Genomic DNA, 12,733 nt, shown 5'->3' with positions numbered 1-12,733 from the left:
AAAAAACGTGGAGAATTATTGTACAAGGTAATTCATGATGGATTGTATTGTGCCCAGTTATTTCTGAATTTTTACAAAGGCAAATGAAGAATCATGGGGTTGTTTAACATAGTTGTTTGGTACTTGAGATAGTTAGAGCTTGTAATACATACCTTGTGGTTGACATGAACAAATAAGTTTTATTGCAAGAAGTTTAACTTTGACATTTATTAGCTTTTACACACAAATATGAATTCAAAATATTATATACGTGAGGTATGAATTTGCTCTTTTAATGATATATATATAAATTTTTTTCACTTTTTTTAATGATATATTATTAAGTGTTCGGCACATGTAAATGACTGATGATATTCTAAATACCAGCATAATAATGATAACTTATGTAAAGATTTATAGATGTTTGTATTCAGGCACCAGTGTGAGAGAGTTTCTCAGTGGAATCTGGCAACATAGTTTCTTAGGTTAACTTCCCTAAACAAGTTTTCAGATGGAGATTGCATGCACTATGTTTATTGAGTAGTGCTACTGGGAACCATATCTGTGAAAGATGGAAGGAAGGATGGATGAACATACGGAGAAGTTAGGCTATGATGCAATCCGAAGAAAATCTTCAGTTGATTCTGTGGAGAGCTTTGGAGTTCATCCAAACTTTGTGTTTACTGTAAATTGTTCCTGATTTACATTAACGGAAAGAAATGTGAATTAATTAGATATTCAACTTTAGAGTGCAAATTTCTTATTTTTCATCTTTAAACATCTAGATCAGTTTAATTGAAAAGTGTTCTGAGACTACAAAATGGGGTGTTAGAAAAATGCTGCACTTGTAGAGCTGTGTAAATCAAGTTTTCACTGGACAAGATGCAGATACAAATTGCATGGGGAGGTTAATATGAACCAGTTACAGTATCTATTGCCCCATTTCAAATCTTTATCATTGAAGATTGCCTAAATTAAGGCAATAGATATGGGATGCCTGTGGGGAGGGATTAACCTTGATTGAGACAGCTCTCTTTGGCCATGGGTAAATTCTGGAAGGATGTGAGCTTTGGAGGAATGGTCCTGAAGAGGACATCCGTAACTCCATTGTTTGTGCCTCTTGGTTCTACTTTTATATAATATGTTCTCTCTATCTGGGAACAGGTCTTCTGGGGAAAGTTAAAAGAAGTTTAATGGAATGAACTATAGTTCCCATCACTACAGTTTGTCCTGGGGACACAACTGATACTCATTTATATTTCCTCTGCTGCTCATCTAGATTCCCCTTGTCCTTCCAATAAACCCCTAGAAAGCTTGCCCAATCCAGTAACCTAGACCTTCATTTCTGAGAGGTTTGATTTCCTGGGTGATATAATCTTATCAGACCACTGTATTTGTCTATTTACCATCAAAATTAGGCAAGAAAGTACCAAGAGATGTTCCAGGGGACCATGTGATTACCAAAAGTATTCTTCCCTTCCTCAATGTGTTCTAGAAGAACTGTCTTCTGATGATAAGGAACAATTACATCTGACTTCTTTCCTGTTCTCCTGGTCTCTTGACAATAGGAGCCTGAAGTGGTGGCAACTGTAGCTTTAGGAGATGTTGTTGTATCCTTTGTGGAAGCATTTCTCTTCCAGGACCCTGTACTTCTAAAATGCATTGTCCAGATTTGGAGGTTAAAAAGCGTAAATTTACTAAGCAGTCTATAGGAGTGATGTAAGAATTTCTAGAACTTTTATTCTAATTCACTGATTTACTCTTCAGCTATTTTTAATCTGGGATTCACTAAATCCATTGTAATTAATACAGAAGTTATGATTTTAATACATTTTATGTCTTCCTGGGTCTCTTTTTTCCTTTTTTAACTTTTTGTGATTGCTTTATTTTTCATCAAAGGAATTTTGCAATTTTGTTAATAATTCAAATGAGATATATCCGAAGGCATTTTTCCCGTCCTTAAATTTAAACAGCATCCTTAAAGGTTTTGACAGAGGATTTTTTTTAAACATCCTTTTTGAAGTATAATTGCTTTACAATGTTGTGTTAGTTTCTGCTGTATAGCAAAGTGAATCAGCTATACATACACATATATCCCATATCCCCTCCTTCGTGCATCTTCCTCCCACCCTCCTTATCCCACCCCTCTAGGTGGTCACAAAGCACAGAGCTGATCTCCCTGTGGGATGCAGCTGCTTCCCACTGGCTAGCTATTTTACATTTGGTAGTGTATATAAGTCCATGCCACTCTCTCACGTCGTCCCAGCTTACCCTTCCCCCTCCCCTTATCCTCAAGTCCATTCTCTACATCTGTGTCTTTATTCCTGTCCTGCCCCTAGGTTCATGAGAACCTTTTTTGTTTTTTTGGATTCTATATATATGTTTTAGCATACGATATTTGTTTTTCTCTTTCTGACTTACTTCACTCTGTATGATAGACTCTGGGTCCATCCACCTCACTACAAATAACTCAATATCGTTTCTTTTTATGGCTGAGTAATATTCTATTGTATGTATGTGCCACATCTTCTTTATCTATTCATCTCTCAATGGACACTAAGGTTGCTTCCATGTCCTGGCTATTGTAAGTAGTGTTGCAATGAACATTGTGGTACACGGCTCTTTTTGAATTATGGTTTTCTCAGGGTATATGCCTAGTAGTGGGATTGCTGGGTCATATGGTAGTTCTATTTTTAGTTTTTTCAGGACCCTCCATACTGTTCTCCATAGTGGCTGTTTGGCATAGGTTTTAAGATTATGTCTGTATATGTCAACCTTTCTACCAGACAATGCAAATAACAAGCATGATCTGTAAACAATGGATTTGTTATACCACATTTATAGCTTGATTTTGGCATTAAAAGCAATGCAAAAACATGAAATTTTATCTAATTTTATGTTGTGTAATTAACCTGTAGGATGACATATCTGTTCCTTTCATTTAAGTAGAAATAGTATGGAAATTTGGCATACAGTTGAACTAGAATCATGAATGGATCATGCTGATGAAAAGAGTCAGAAACATATTCTAAGAAGAAAGTTTAAAGAAACTAGGGAAATGTGAAAATGTCTTCAGAAATCTCAAGGCTGCCAGGAGATGATTAAGTCTACTATTCCTGTGGAGCCCTAAGAAATAGAAATTCAGATGGTAAATACAAAAAGTAATATTTTTAAAATTCAGAGCATGCCAAACAAAAAACAGTTGGTCAGCAGAAACTGTATGAACATGAGACATGCAGGAGAATCCAAACGTGGGCTTGAGGACACAGGAAGTGACTAGATGATCATCAATATTCTTTCTAACCATGAGCTCCTATGATTCTTCTTTTCCTCCCTTCTTTAATCCCAATTCCTACAGCAGGACTAAATTTCATGGATCTGATATGACAAGAATGACTGAGATACTTCAGGATACAAAGATAACTTTTAAAAAAATGTGTGTTGATTAAAATATAATTTACATACTTTCATAACTGATGAAGAGTCCATACAAAACCTTCACATGAATGTTTATAGAAGCTTTGTTCATAATTGACAAAAATTGGAAGCAACCAAGTTGTCTGTCAATAGGTGAATGGATAAAGAAATGATGGTACCTCCATGTAATGGAATATTATTCAGTGATGAAAAGAAATGACCTATTGAGCCATAGAAGGACATGGATGAATCTTACAAGCATATTGCTAAGTGAAAGAAGCCAATCTGAAAAGGCTACATACTTAATGATTCCAACTAGATGACATTCTGGAAAAGGCAAAACTTTGGAGATAGGAAAAAGATTGGTGATTGCCAGAGGGTTGGGGGTGAGGGGGGAGTGAGGAATGAATAGGTGGAGCATAGGGGAGTTTTAGGGCAGTGAAAGTACTCCGTATGATAATGATGGGCACATGTCATTATACATGTGTCAAAACTCAGAGAATATAAAACGCAAAGAGTGAACTATATGTAAACTATAGACTTTAGTTAATAATGTATCAATATTGGTTCATCAATTGTAACAAATATATCACATCAATGTAAGACATTAATAATAAAAGAAACTGAGTGGAGGGATGGGAGTGCATGGGAACTTTCTGTACTTTCTGCTCTATTTTTCTGTAAACATAAAAATGCTCTAAAAATGTAGTCTATTCATTTAAAAATATGTATAACTACTTACATAACTGTCATAACGGATGGAGGAACCTTTAAAAAACAACACAATAAAAGTGATCAATGCAATATCAAATGGAGACTTTGCTTTAAAAGTTGAAAAGATAAAATACTCTACTATCCCGAGTGCTTTTAATTCTTCTGTCTTAACAGAAAAAGTCACAGGATAAATTTTACGGATAATCAGTACTGCTACCTTAGGGATCAGTCTTCCTACAAGTTTGTTTTATGGTCCACCGTATTTGGCACAGCTAGCTAGGATTATTTACTTTTTAATTGCGATGTGTTTTTTGGCTGACTTTATCACTTTTTTAAAATACAAGGCTCCAGGGCATATCTTGCTTTCTCTTCAATTTAGATTTCATCTTTATGTAGGAAACTCTTAATTGATGTAATTTATATCCAGTCTCATACACACATACATACACTAAACACTATATATGATTGTGTATTTATGCGCACACATACTAGCCCTAGAATCAGCCATGAATTACTTTGAAACTGCTTTACTTCCTAATAGATGCTGTGTGGCCTTCTTTCAAAGATATTTTTTTTTTTTTTTTTTTTTTTAATTTATTTATGGCTGTGTTGGGTCTTCGTTTCTGTGTGAGGGCTTTCTCTAGTTGTGGCAAGCGGGGGCCACTCTTCATCGCGGTGCACGGGCCTCTCATTATCGCGGCCTCTCCTGCTGCGGAGCACAGGCTCCAGACGCGCAGGCTCAGTAGTTGTGGCTCACGGGCCCAGTTGCTCCGCGGCATGTGGGATCTTCCCAGACCAGGGCTCGAACCCGTGTCCCCTGCATTGGCAGGCAGACTCTCAACCACCGCGCCACCAGGGAAGCCCCTCAAAGATATTTTTGATTGTGCATTTTGAATCTGCCTGAGGCACTTCTAACTGGAGGCTGGGAATCTGCTTCTCTCCTCCAGTTAACTCATGTGTGGCAGTAGTGATTGGAAATAATTCATTCTTTAAAATTATACAACATAATTGGTAGAATTTGTGCAGTTGGCAAATTGTTGCTCATACCTATTACCTTGTCTTCTACTATGGTGGCCAAGGCAGATACTATATTTAAACCTGGGCCATTTCTATTCTTGCCTTTGGGTGTAGATCCTGATGATTTTTAGAATTCAATTCAGCCCAAGTGAGGATTCAAACAGGAAATTTCTCTGTTTCCTTGGAAACCTAAAAGACACTTCTTTCTAACATGGAGGCTAGAAGCTTTTGGCATCAGTGTATCGTGCCTAATTCTCAGGACCGGGCTTAAAATATTTGGATAAGTCTCTCACTTTTGAGAGTGGTGGGAGGCACTCTTTTTAACCTGATGAATCTCAACTACCTAGAACTGTCTGAGTTGTTGATACAGTCTAGGAGACTCACTGAATTTTCTTTATATTTTATAGCTTCATTAATTAAAAGTATTCACAAACATCAATGGAAAATTGTCTGTATGATTTGTCACATTAGAAAAAGGTGCTGTTCCTTGGAAGGATAGCATAAGGGCCTAAAAAAAAAAAAAGTAAAAGAGAGTAGGATAGTCTTAATATCTTATTTTGTAAAGAAGTGTACTACATATTGACTGTGTTTATCTGAGTGTTCTATAACTTTAGGGTCAACCAGAATCACCTGGAAGGCTTATTCAAACACAGATTGCTGGTCCCTAAGCCGGAAGTGTCTGATTCAGTATGTCTGGGTGGAGCCTGAGAATTTACATTTCTGAGAAGTTCCTGGGTGTGACTTGGAACTTCTTGAATTCCCAGATAAATTTATTCTTATTTTCTACCAGCAATAGTTGAACGTATGTGGCATTCCATAATTGCAATCCTAAGCAATGAAATGATGGATAAGATAGTCTTCTACTTATAGGAATTCTTAGCCTTCCAGAATTGACAAATAATCATAGTTTAGTGTTGTTGTATTTACATACTCAATGCCATTAGATTATATTAAATGGTTATCTAATGCAGAATGGCTTAATGCAGAGGTGGGGACAGTTTTCTGGAGATTAAATCGACTATCTTCTACAACTGTCGATTGGCATCTTCCTTCCTCCCTTGCTTCCTCCTACGGTAGAGGCCTGTTACCCTTTACCAATTCATGTGTATATGGAAAGAATTGAATCTATTTTGGACCTACCTATCTTGAATTCATAAGGCACTGAATACCTTGACTAGGATATGGCTTCTTTTTGTAGAAAAAGAAAAAAAGGATAAGAAAAAATATCTTTATTGAGATATAATTCATATACCATGCAATTCACCCATTTAAATTATACAATTCAGTGTTTTTTAGTATATTCGCAGACTCAAGCATCTATTACCACAATATAAGTTTAGAACATTATCGTCATGCCCAAAAGAAATCCCATCCCCATTAGCAATCACTCATCATTTACCATACTTTCAGTCCCAGGCAACCACTAATCCATTTTCTGTCTCTAAAGATTTACCAGTTGTGGACATGTTATATGAATAGAATCATATGATATTGGTCTTTTGCAATGGGCTTCCTTTGCTTAGCATAAAGTTCTCAAGTTTTGTTCATGTTTTTTTTTAATTTTTATTTTATAGTGGAGTATATAGTTAATTAACAATGTTGTGTTAGTTTCAGGTGTACAGCAAAGTAATTCAGTTATGCATATACATGTATCTATTCTTTTGTGAATTCTTTTCCCATTTAGGTTGTTACAGAATATTGAGCAGAGTTCCCTGTGCTACACAGTAGGTCCTTGTTGGTTATCTATTATATTTTAAATACAGTAGTGTGTATATGTCAATCCCAAACTCCCAATTTATCCCTCCACCCCACCTTTCCCCTTTGGTAACCCTAAGTTTGTTTTCTAAGTTTGTGAGTCTGTTTCTGTTATGTAAATAAGTTCATTTGCATATATATTTTTTAGATTCTGCATATAAGTGATATCATATGATATTTGTCTTTCTCTATCAGACTTTCTTCACTTAGTGTGTTAAATTTCGTTCATGTTGTAGCATATATGTCAATACTTTGCTCCTTCTTTATGATTGATTAATATCCCACTGTATTGATATATCACATTGTGTTCATCTATTCATCAATTAATGGACATTTGAGCTGTTTCAAAAATTTAGCTATTATAAATAATACTACGAACATGTACAGACATATTTTTTGTGTTTTCATTTTTTCCCTAGGAGTAGAATTGCTGGTGATACTGTAACTCTATAGTTAACATTTGTGGAACTACTGAATTGTTTTCCAAAGTGACTGCTCCATTTTAAATTCCCACTAGCAGTGAATGAGAATTCCAGTAATTGTCTATCCTGTTGATTATAGTCATCCTAATGGGTGTGAAGTGGTATCTCATTGTGGTTCTGTTTTGCATTTCCCTAGTGAATAATGGCATCGAGTGTTATTTCACGTGCATGGCTATTTGTATATTTTCTTTAGAGAAATGTCTACTGAAATCCTTTGTAAATATTTGAGTTGTCTTTTTATTATTGAGTTGTAGGAATTCTTTATACATTCTGAATACAAGTTCCTCATCAGATATATGATTTGAAAATATTTTTCCCATTCTGTGGGTTGTCTTTTCACTTTATTGATTATATAATTTACAAATGCAATCTCATCTGGTTAGGGAATGCATTCCATTGGTAACAGCACAACAGGGACACACTTCTCCTTCTGAAAACTCTCAAATCTTTGTACCAGTTCCAAAGCATCCACATTCCTTCACAGACAGGGACTTTAATGAAAAATTGGTTTCTTTATTATTACCAAAGCAATATGTGATCTCTGTGAAAAATAAAAAAGTATATAGAATAAAAATTGAATTTTTTATCTTAATCCTGTACCTTCAACCAATCCCCTGTGTGTTTACAGACATCTGATTTATTAACCAAAGAATGAGATTTCTTCTATTTAGCATTGCAATTTTAGATTTAACAAATTTTCATGCATATTTCACACGGTAATAAACACATCTGATGTATCATAATTTATTTTGCCATCATTTTTTGATCAATGTATTCATTTAAGATCCTTTTTGTTGTAAGAAGTTGAAGTCATATTAATAAGGGATAAATGTTTTTGCTGTGTCATTTTAATTTTAATTCCTACAATAATATTATTGGGCATTTTTAGTACATGTATTGTTCGTATCTATTCTATGAATTACTTTTCCACTTTTGCCATTTTTTCCAGGTAGCTTGTCATTTAAATTTTGATTTGTACAAACTCTTAATATACAAAGGGTATTATTATAATTGTCTTGGTACATAACAAGCCACCCATGAAAGTAGTTGCTTAAAAAAATAACATTTATTTTATTCACAAAGTTGCAATTTGGGTAGGGTTTGGTAGAGACATCTTATTTCTGTTCCACCCTGCCTAATTTGGTCTAAATCAGAGGTTAAGGACTAGAATCATCTTAAAACTTATTCACTTGCATATCTCTTGGGTGATACTGGCTTTCATCTTGGAAATTAGCTGGACTTATTGACCAGAAACCTACATACGGGCTCCCTTTGTGCCCTGGGCTTCCTTATAACATGGTAGATGAGTTCTAAGAGCTAGCATCTCAAGAGAGATTTGGGCAAGAACAGTACTAGCCTCCTATGTCAGGCAGAGTCATTTCTGCTGCCCTCCATTTGTTAGATACAAGTATTTTAGACTGACCCATATTCAACAGGAGGATAATTAGACATTAGGCTACACCTTTTGTTGGAAAGAATGTCAAAGAATTTAAAGAACTGTTTTAAAGTCATTGCAGTTTCATCACAAACTGAAATTCATGCCTTTAGAAATGTCTCGATTATTTCAGCTGGTCGAAATTGCTCATGTTCTGCTATTTTCTTCCAGCCCCCAGGACCATTTTCATATGATTCGCCCCCTCTTTTAACCTCTTCACATAATTTTAATGTACTCCTCATTTGCCCAATACTTTCCTTCACGAGATGACTCTGGAAATCCAGTTTTTCCCACCTGTTTTGCAGAGTAAAGTAGTTCTCTTTTCTACTTGCCATTATGATCCTTACCTGAGGCTCCCCATTTCACACCTAAAATGTTCATCTAAATTTAAAAAAATATTTTAAATTCTTTAACATTTAGTTTTCTAGACAGTTTTAGAGTCAAGTTGTCGTATTCCTTTAAAACAACTGGGATTTTGATTTAGAATGTTTTAAGTTTGGGGGTACATTTTATTGGCCATTGCCACCATTATAATCTTGCAACAATTTTTGTATATAAATCTTCCCAAGCATACCTCCTCCCGCCCCCCAGAACAATACTGTCTGTTGCTCAGGTTTTTATTGTCTTTTACACAAATTTATTGTTTTCCACCTTTTGGTTGTTAATCCTTTCCTAGCCCTGCTAGAAGGGTCCAACATTCCTGATTATAATAAGGGACAGGGATAAGTTATTAACCAATAGGTCGCTGTCACTGCTCAGATCCCAAGGCAGGAGGACAATGTATTTTTACACTTTCCAAGCCTTTGTTCTTCCCAGGTAGCAGTTACTCTCTAACACAATGGGTGGACAGTGGAGATAACCAACTCGTGAAATATCACTGGCCAGAATTAGCTGAAGTGCTTTTCGCCTCATGCAGAATTATTTTAAACATACAGGCTCAAGATATCTCTTGTATTTGTAAAGGAAATTCTTTCCCCTGTATCTCATCCTGTGTGGCATAGATCACTCTCAAACTCCTTTCCAATACTTCTCAAGGTAAGGTTAGCCAGCCACTAATTATTGTTTACTTCGTTGTCAAAGTTTAAGTTGATGATACTGTAATTAATGCAAGATGGAGATTCTAGTGCCAGAGTAACTGGCATTGGTGGAGCTGAGTGTCAGCCCTCTTTTGAGGCACTGACTCTATTTTATTTATTTATTTATTTATTTCTTAAAAAATTTTTTTTCGCATCTTTATTGGAGTATAATTGCTTTACAGTGTTGTATTTCTGCTGTACAATAAAGTGAATAAGCTATATGTATGCATATATCCCCATATCCCCTCTCTCTTGAGCCTCCCTCCCACCTTCCCTATACCACCCACCTAGGTCATCACAAAGCATCGAGTTGATCTCCATGTGCTATGCAGCAGCTTCCCACTAGCCATCCATTTTACATTTGGTAGTGTAATTATGACAGTGCTTCCCCTTCCCCCTTTGTGTCCTAGAGTCCATTCTCTACGTCTGCATCTTGATTCCTGCCCTGCCACTAGGTTCATCAGTACTGTTTTTTAGATTCCATATATATGCGTTAGCATATGGTATTTGTTTTCCTCTTTCTGACTTACTTCACTCTGTATGACAGACTCTACGTCCATCCACCTCACTACAAATAACTCAGTTTCATTTCTTTTTATGGCTGAGTAATATTCCATTGTATATATGTACCACATCTTTATTTATTCATCTGTCGATGGACACTTAAGTTGCTTCCAGTTTTTGGTGGGGCTAATGGCAGACTCTGGGAGGGCTCATGCCAAGGAGTACTTCCCAGAACTTCTGCTGCCAGTGTCCTTGTCCTCATGGTGAGGCACAGCCACCCCCCGCCTCTGCAGGAGACCCTCCAACACTAGCAGTGACCTCGGCATATCCCACCTTATCCAAGGGAGGCAGGAGAGTCTAGCATCAAGGGCATGGACCTTCCCAGCTCTGGAAATCTGTAGGGAGAAGCAAGAAGAACTACAATCCTGCAGCCTGTGGAACAAAAACCACATTTACAGAAAGATAGACAAGATGAAAAGGCAGAGGACTATGTACCAGATGAAGGAACAAGATAAAAGCCCAGAAAAACAACTAAATGAAATGGAGATAGGCAACCTTCCAGAAAAAGAATTCGGAATAATGATAGTGAAGATGATCCGGGACCTCGGAAAAAGAATGGAGGCAAAGATCGAGAAGATGCAAGAAATGTTAAACAAAGACTTAGAAGAATCAAAGAACAAACAAACAGAGATGAACAATACAATAACTGAAATAAAAACTACACTAGAAGGAATCAATAGCAGAATAACTGAGGCAGAAGAACAGATAAGTGACCTGGAAGACAGAATGGTGGAATTCACTGCTGCGGAACAGAATAGAGAAAAAAGAATGAAAAGAAATGAAGACAGCCTAAGAGACCTCTGGGACAACATTAAACACAACAACATTCACATAATAGTGGTCCCAGAAGGAGAAGAGAGAGAGAAAGGACCTGAGAAAATATTTGAAGAGATTATAGTTGAAAACTTCCCTAAAATGGGAAAGGAAATAGCCACCCAAGTCCAGGAAGTGTAGAGAGTCCCATACAGGATAAACCCAAAGAGAAACACGCTGAGACACATAGTAATCAAACTGGCAAAAATTAAAGACAAAGAAAAATTATTGAAAGCAGCAAGGGAAAAACGACAAATAACATACAAGGGAACTCCCATAAGGTTAACAGCTGATTTCTCAGTAGAAACTCTACAACCCAGAAGGGAGTGGCATGATATACTTAAAGTGATGAAAGGGAAGAACCTACAACCAAGATTACTCTACCCGGCAAGGATCTTATTGAGATTCGATGGAGAAATCAAAAGCTTTACAGACAAGCAAAAGCTAAGAGAATTCAGCACCACCAAACCAGCTCTACAACAAATGCTAAAGGAACTTCTCTAAGTGGGAAACACAAGAGAAGAAAAGGACCTACAAAAACAAACCCAAAACAATTAAGAAAATGGTCACAGGAATATACATATCGATAATTACCTTAAACGTGAATGAATTAAATGCTCCAACCAAAAGACACAGACTTGCTGAATGGATACAAAAACAAGACCCATCTACATGCTGTCTACAAGAGACCTGCTTCAGACGTAGGGACACATACAGACTGAAAGTGAGGGGATGGAAAAAGATATTCCATGCAAATGGAAATCAAAAAAAAGCTGGAGTAGCAATACTCATATCAAATAAAATAGACTTTAAAATAAAGAATGTTACAAGAGACAAGGAAGGACACTACATAATGATCAAGGGATCAATCCAAGAAGAACACAGAACAATTATAAATATATATGCACCCAACACAGGAGCACCTCAATACATAAGGCAACTGCTAACAGCTATTAAAGAGGAAATCGACAGTAACACAATAATAGTGGAAGACTTTAACACCTCACTTACACCAATGGACAGATCATCCAAAATGAAAATAAATAAGGAAACAGAAGCTTTAAATGACATGATAGACCAGATAGATTTAATTGATATTTATAGGACATTCCATCCAAAAACAGCAGATGACACTTTCTTCTCAAGTGCACATGGAACATTCTGCAGGATAGATCACACCTTGGGTCACAAATCAAGCCTCAGTAAATTTAAGAAAATTGAAATCATATCAAGCATCTTTTCTGACCACAATGCTATGAGATTAGAAGTGAATTACAGGGAAAAAAATGTAAAAAACACAAACACATGGAGACTAAACTATACGTTACTAAATAACCGAGAGATCACTGAAGAAATCAAAGAGGAAATCAAAAAATACCTAGAGACAAATGACAATGAAAACAAGACGATCCAAAACCTATGGGATGCAGCAAAAACAGTTCTAAGAGGGAAGTTTATAGCAATACAGTCTTACATCAGGA

The sequence above is a fragment of the Balaenoptera borealis genome (assembly GCF_965194805.1).
Source record: "Balaenoptera borealis genome assembly, chromosome: 10".
Classification (NCBI taxonomy): Eukaryota; Metazoa; Chordata; class Mammalia; order Artiodactyla; family Balaenopteridae; genus Balaenoptera; species Balaenoptera borealis.
The sequence above is the reverse complement of the archived record's forward strand: the minus strand, read 5'-3'. Positions refer to the sequence as shown.